Raw genomic sequence first — 7,675 nt, 5'->3', positions numbered from 1 at the left:
TCATCTTGTTGCTTAGATTAGGTATTTTTTTTTTCGAAATTCTTGAAGATGAATTCTAGAGTTTCATGATGATTTGTTGACATCTGGCTGGCTGAGAAAGCCATGTCTAATTTCATTGGACCGAGGTTTCAACTTATCATCACAAGAGCTTGTTGATTTTTATCAATCTTGCTTTTGGAGCAGTGATCTGCTAAGGCTTGGCTGGCCTTTGGCCATGTCTAGTGTTTTGGACCGAAGCTTTCTTTGAAAGCTTGGCTGGCTGTGAAGCCATGTCTAATTCCTGGACCGGAGTCTTAGACTAGCATTGCACTGATTCCTGGAATTCTCATTAAGAATTTTGATATCTTTTTCCACTTAATTTTCGAAAAACACAAAAAAATCAAAAAATTTCATAAAAACCAAAAATATGTTATGTTCCTTGTTGAGACACTAGTCTCATCTTAAGTTTGGTGTCAATTGCATACATTCATGTATCTTAAGGATCTTCAAATAATTCTTGATGATTTCTTACTCTGATCTTTGAATTCTTTTGGCTTGAGTGTTTATGTGTCTCATATAGTGTCAGTAGTATACAAACTGCTAAGTTTGGTGTCTTGCATGCATTGTTATTTCATTCTTGTTGCATTTTGATTATTAAAAATCCAAAAATATTTTTAATTTGTGTCTTTTCAAAGTCAATAATACAAAGAACTGAAGATTCAGAACATGCTGCAGAGGAATTATACAGAAAAAGCTGGGCGTTCAAAACGCCCAGTGAAGAAGACAGACTGGCGTTTAAACGCCAGCCAGGGTACCTGGTTGGGCGTTTAACGCCCAAAGAGGTAGCATTTTGGGCGTTAAACGCCAGAATGGAGGCCATTCTGGGCGTTTAACGCCAGGATGGCAAAGGGGGAAGATTTTGTTTTTCAAATCATTTTTTTTCAAGTTTTCAAAGTTTTTCAAAATCAAATCTTTTTCAAATCATATCTTTTCAATCAAATGTTTTCAAAATCAATTCCTTTCCTTTTTCAAAGATACTTACTAACAATTAATGATTTGATTGAACATTTCAAGTATGTTGCCTTTTCTGTTGAGGAAGGTTTAATGTTTGAATCAAATCTTTTCTTGTTAGGCAAGTCATTAATTTTCAAAATCAAATCTTTTAAAAAAAATTGTTTTCAAAACATATCTTTTAAAATTGTTTTCAAATCAAATCTTTTCAATCATATCTCTTTAATCACATCTTTTTCAAAACAAGTTTTCAATCAAATCTTTTTAACTTCTAATTTCAAAATTTTTTTCAAAAATCACTTGATTTCTTTTCCACTTTCAATTTTCGAAAATTATCAATCAATTTTTAAAAAATGTTTTTGACATCTTTCTAATTAATTTTCGAAAATTCTCTTCCCTCCTTCTCACATCCTTCTATTTATGGAGTACTACTCCTTCTTAATGCACAATTTGAACTCTATCTAATCAAGTTCGAATTCTTCTACCTCTTTCTTCTATTTTTCTTTTCCTCTGACACCTTAAGGAATCTCTATACTGTGACATAGAGGATTCTACATCTTCTTGTTCTCTTCTCTTTCATACGAGCAGGAGCAGAGACAAAGGCATTCTTGTTGAAGCGGACCCTGAACCTGAAAGAACCTTGAAGAGAAAGCTAAGAGAAGCCAAAGCACAACTCTCTTTAGAGGACCTGACCGAATTCTTCAAAGAAGAAGAACACATGGCAGCCGAAAACAACAACAATGCCAACAATGCAAGGAAGGTGCTGGGTGACTTTACTGCACCTACTCCCAACTTCTATGGGAGAAGCATCTCTATCCCTGCCATTAGAGCAAACAACTTTGAGCTTAAGCCTCAATTAGTTTCTCTAATGCAACAGAATTGCAAGTTCCATGGACTTCCATTGGAAGATCCTCATCAGTTCTTAGCTGAATTCTTGCAAATCTGTGACACTATCAAGACTAATGGGGTTGACCCTGAAGTCTACAGACTTATGCTATTCCCTTTTGCTGTAAGAGACAGAGCTAGAATATGGTTAGACTCACAACCTAAAGAAAGCCTGAACTCTTGGGAAAAGCTAGTCAATGCCTTCTTGGCAAAGTTCTTTCCACCTCAAAAATGGAGTAAGCTTAGAGTGGAAGTCCAAACCTTCAGACAGAAGGATGGAGAATCCCTCTATGAAGCTTGGGAAAGATACAAACAATTAATCAGAAAATGTCCCTCAGACATGCTTTCTGAATGGAGCATCATAGGTATTTTCTATGATGGTCTCTCTGAACTATCCAAGATGTCTTTGGATAGCTCTGCTGGAGGATCTCTTCATCTGAAGAAGACGCCTACAGAGGCTCAAGAGCTCATTGAAATGGTTACAAATAACCAATTCATGTACACTTCTGAAAGGAATCCTGTGAACAATGGGACTAGTCAGAAGAAAGGAGTTCTTGAGATTGATGCTCTGAATGCCATTCTGGCTCAGAATAAGATATTGACTCAACAAGTCAATCTGATTTCTTAGAGTCTGTCTGGAATGCAAAATGCACCAAGCAGTACTAAAGATGCTTCATCTGAGGAAGAAGCTTATGATCCTGAGAACCCTTCAATGGAAGAGGTGAATTACCTAGGAGAACCCTATGGAAACACCTATAATTCTTCATGGAGAAATCACCCAAATTTCTCATGGAAGAATCAAGAGAGACCTCAACAAGGTTTCAACAACAATAATGGTGGAAGAAATAGGTTTAGCAATGGCAAGCCTTTTCCATTATCTTCTCAGCAACAGACAGAGAGTTCTAAGCAGAATACCTCTGACTTAGCAACAATGGTCTCTGATCTAATCAAAACCACTCAAAGTTTCATGACTGAAACAAGGTCCTCCATTAGGAATTTGGAGGCACAAGTGGGACAGCTGAGCAAGAAAGTTACTGAACTCCCTCCTAGTACTCTCCCAAGTAATACAGAAGAAAATCCAAAAAGAGAGTGCAAAGCCATAACCATGGCCGAATATGGAGAGGAAAGAGAGGAGGTGGACGCCACTGAGGAAGACCTCAATGGGCGTGCACCAACCTCCTCTGAGTTCCCCAATGAGGAACATAGAAATCTGAGGCTCAAAATGAGACCATAGAGATTCCATTGGACTTACTTCTGCCTTTCATGAGCTCTGATGAGTATTCATCCTCTGAAGAGGATGAATATGTCACTGAAGAGCAAGTTGCTAAATACCTTGGAGCAATCATGAAGCTAAATGACAAGTTATTTGGAAATGAGACTTGGGAGGATGAACCTCCTTTGCTCACCAAAGAACTGGATGACTTGTCTAGGCAGAAATTACCTCAAAAGAGACAAGATCCTGGGAAGTTTTCCATACCTTGTACCATAGGCACCATGACCTTCAAGAAGGCCCTGTGTGACTTAGGGTCAAGTGTAAACCTCATGCCTCTCTCTGTAATGGAGAAGCTAGGGATCTTTGAGGTGCAAGCTGCAAAAATCTCACTAGAGATGGCAGACAACTCAAGAAAACAAGCTCATGGACTTGTAGAGGATGTTCTGGTAAAAGTTGAAGACCATTACATCCCTACTGATTTCATAGTCCTAGAGACTGGGAAGTACATGGATGAATCCATCATCCTTGGCAGACCCTTCCTAGCCACAGCAAAGGCTGTGATTGATGTTGATAGAGGTGAACTGATCATTCAAGTGAATGAAAAATCCTTGGTGTTTAAGGCTCAAGGATATCCCTCTGTCACCTTGGAGAAGAAGCATGAAGAGCTTCTCTCAAATCAGAGACAAACAGAGCCCCCACAGTCAAACTCTAAGTTTGGTGTTGGGAGGCCACAACCAAACTCTAAGTTTGGTGTTGAACCCCCACATTCAAACTCTAAGTTTGGTGTTGGGAGGTTCCCACATTGCTCTGAAAATCTGTGAGGCTCCATGAGAGTCCTCTGTCAAGCTAATGACATTAAAGAAGCGCTTGTTGGGAGGCAACCCAATGTTTTATAATTAACTATTTTCTTTTGTTATTTTATCTTTTTTGTAGGTTGATGATCATGAGAAGTCACGAAATCAATGAAAAAAGCAAAAACAAAATGAAAAACAGGAAGAAAAACAGCACACCCTGGAGGAAGAATTCACTGGCGTTTAAACGCCAGTGAGGCTAGCAGTTGGGCGTTTAACGCCCAGTCTGGCACCCTTCTGGGCGTTTAACGCCAGAAAGGGGCACCAGACTGGCGTTAAACGCCAGAAAAGGGCAAGAACCTGGCGTTAAATGCCAGGAATGGGCACCAGCCCGGCGTTTAACGCCAGAAATGGCTCAAAACGTGGATTTTGATGCCATTTGGTGCAGGGATGACTGTTCCTTGACACCACAGGATCTGTGGACCCCACAGGACCCCCACCTACCCCACCACCACTCTCTCTCTTCTTCCCCCTTTCACCAATCACCTCAATACCTCTTCCCCAAAAACCCCTCACCTATCATATCCCATCTTTCTCTTCACCACTCACATCCATCCTTCACAAAACCCCACCAACCTCACCCTTCAAATTCAAACCACTTTCCCTCCCAAACCCACCCAAAATGGCCGAACTCCATCTCCCCTCTCTCCTATAAATACCCTTCTTCATTCCTTCATTTTCACACAACCTAAACACCACTTCTCCCCTTCTTTGGCCGAATACAAAGCCATCCCCTTCTCCCTCATTTCTTCTTCTTCTACTCTCTTCTTTCTTCTTTTGCTCGAGGACGAGCAAACATTTTAAGTTTGGTGTGGTAAAAGCATTGCTTTTTGTTTTTCCATAACCATTTATGGCATCCAAGGCCGGAAAAACCTCTAGAAAGAGGAAAGGGAAGGCAAAAGCTTCCACCTCCGAGTCATGGGAGATGGATAGATTCATCTCAAGGGTGCATCAAGACCACTTCTATGAAGTTGTGGCCTTGAAGAAGGTGATCCCCGAGGTCCCCTTTTCACTCAAAAGGGGTGAATATCCGGAGATCCGCCATGAGATCCGAAGAAGAGGTTGGGAAGTGCTTACCAACCCCATTCAACAAGTCGGAATCTTGATGGTTCAAGAATTCTATGCCAATGCATGGATCACCAAGAACCATGATCAAAGTGTGAACCCGAATCCAAAGAATTATCTTACTATGGTTCGGGGGAAATACTTGGATTTCAGTCCGGAAAGTGTGAGGGTAGCGTTCAACTTGCCTATGATGCAAGGAGATGAACATCCTTACACAAGAAGGGTCAACTTTGATCAAAGGTTGGACCAAGTCCTCACAATCATATGTGAAGAGGGCGCACAATGGAAGAGAGATTCAAGAGGCAAGCCGGTTCAATTGAGAAGGCATGACCTCAAACCCATGGCTAGAGGATGGTTGGAGTTCATTCAACGCTCAATCATTCCCACTAGCAACCGGTCCGAAGTTACTCTAGACCGGGCCATCATGATTCATAGCATCATGATTGGAGAAGAAGTGGAAGTTCATGAGGTTATAGCCCAAGAGCTTTATAAGGTGGCGGACAAGTCTTCCACCTTGGCAAGGCTAGCCTTTCCTCATCTCATTTGTCACCTCTGTTATTCAGTTGGAGTTGACATAGAAGGAGACACCCCCATTGATGAGGACAAGCCCATCACCAAGAAAAGGATGGAACACACAAGAGACCCCTCTCATCATGAGATCCCTGAGATACCTCAAGGGATGCACTTTCCTCCACAAAACTATTGGGAGCAACTGAACACCTCCCTAGGAGAATTGAGTTCCAACATGGGACAACTAAGGGTGGAGCATCAAGAACACTCCATCATCCTTCATGAAATTAGAGAAGACCAAAGAATCATGAGGGAAGAGCAACAAAGACAAGGAAGAGACATTGAGGAGCTCAAGCACTCCATAGGATCTTCAAGAGGAAGAAAGAGCCGCCATCACTAAGGTGGACCCGTTCTTTAATTTCCTTGTTTTTTATTCTTCTGTTTTTCGAATTTTATGCTTATGTTTATCCATGTTTGTGTCTTGTGATCATTAGAGTCTTAGTGTCTATGCCTTAAAGTTATGAATGTCCTATGAATCCATCACCTTTCTTGAATAAAAAAAACGTGCTTAATTGAGAAAAAAGGAAAAGAATTGCATGAATTTTGAATTTTATAATAGTTTAATTATTTTGATGTGGTGGCAATACTCTTGTTCTCTGAATGTATGCTTAAACAGTGCATATGTATCTTGAATTTGTGGTTCATGAAGGTTGGCTCTTGAAAGAATGATGAAAAAGGAGACATGTTACTGAGGATCTGAAAAATCATTAAAAATGATTCTTGAAGCAAGAAAAAGCAGTGAATACAAAAAAAAAAAAACCGAAAAAAAAGAGAAAGAGAAAAAAGAAAGAAAAAGAAAGAATAAAGTTGTGATCCAAGGCAAAAAGAGTGTGCTTAAGAACCCTGGACACCTCTAATTGGGGACTTTAGCAAAGCTGAGTCACAATCTGAAAAGGTTCACCCAATTATGTGTCTGTGGCATGTATGTATCCGGTGGTAATACTGGAAGACAGAGTGCTTTGGGCCACGGCCAAGACTCATAAAGTAGCTGTGTTCAAGAATCATCATACTTAACTAGGAGAATCAATAACACTATCTGGATTCTGAGTTCCTAAAGAAGCCAACCATTCTGAATTTCAAAGGATAGAGTGAGATGCCAAAACTGTTCAGAGGCAAAAAGCTAAAAGCCCCGCTCATCTAATTAATACTGATCTTCATAGATGTTTTTGGGATTCATTGCATATTCTCTTCTTTTTATCTTATTTGATTTTCAGTTGCTTGAGGACAAGCAACAATTTAAGTTTGGTGTTGTGATGAGCGGATAATTTATACACTTTTTGGCATTGTTTTTAGTATGTTTTTGGTATGATCTAGTTTGTTTTTAGTATATTTTTATTAGTTTTTAGTTAAAATTCACTTTTCTGGACTTTACTATGAGTTTGTGTGTTTTTCTGTGATTTCAGGTATTTTCTGGCTGAAATTGAGGGACCTGAGCAAAAATCTGATTCAGAGACTAAAAAGGACTGCAGATGCTGTTGGATTCTGACCTCCCTGCACTCGAAGTAAATTTTCTGGAGCTACAGAAGCCCAATTGGCGCGCTCTCAACGGCGTTGGAAAGTAGACATCCTGGGCTTTCCAGCAATATATGATAGTCCATACTTTGCCCAAGATTTGATGGCCCAAACCGGCGTTCAAAGTCACCTCAAGAAATCCCAGCGTTAAACGCTGGAACTGGCACCCAAATGGGAGTTAAACGCCCAAACTGGCATAAAAGCTGGCGTTTAACTCCAAGAAGAGTCTCTACACGAAAATGCTTCATTGCTCAGCCCAAGCACACACCAAGTGGGCCCGGAAGTAGATTTTTATGTCATTTACTCATCTCTGTACACCCTAGGCTACTAGTTTTCTATAAGTAGGACCTTTTGCTATTGTATTGAAATATCGGGGTAGCTATCTTCGTGTTTTATGCTATCTTAGATCATTGGGAGGCTGGCCATTTGGCCATGCCTAGACCTTATGCTTATGTATTTTCAACGGTGGAGTTTCTACACACCATAGATTAAGGTGTGGAGCTCTGCTGTACCTCGAGTATTAATGCAATTACTATTGTTCTTCCATTCAATTCCGCTTGTTCTTGTTCTAAGATATCACTTGTTCTTC

At 40.2% G+C, this 7,675-nt stretch overlaps 1 non-coding gene across 1 annotated transcript; it reads right to left on the bottom strand.

Moving 5' to 3' along the window:
• Positions 1 to 2,113: 2,113 nt before the first annotated feature.
• On the bottom strand, positions 2,114 to 2,221 carry LOC130977576 (small nucleolar RNA R71). Its single transcript, XR_009085262.1, has one exon. It is a non-coding gene; the product is annotated as a small nucleolar RNA R71 (small nucleolar RNA).
• Positions 2,222 to 7,675: the final 5,454 nt, after the last annotated feature.

This window comes from Arachis stenosperma, chromosome 4 (genome assembly GCF_014773155.1).
Source record: "Arachis stenosperma cultivar V10309 chromosome 4, arast.V10309.gnm1.PFL2, whole genome shotgun sequence".
In the NCBI taxonomy this organism is placed as follows: Eukaryota; Viridiplantae; Streptophyta; class Magnoliopsida; order Fabales; family Fabaceae; genus Arachis; species Arachis stenosperma.
The sequence above is the reverse complement of the archived record's forward strand: the minus strand, read 5'-3'. Positions and strand labels throughout refer to the sequence as shown.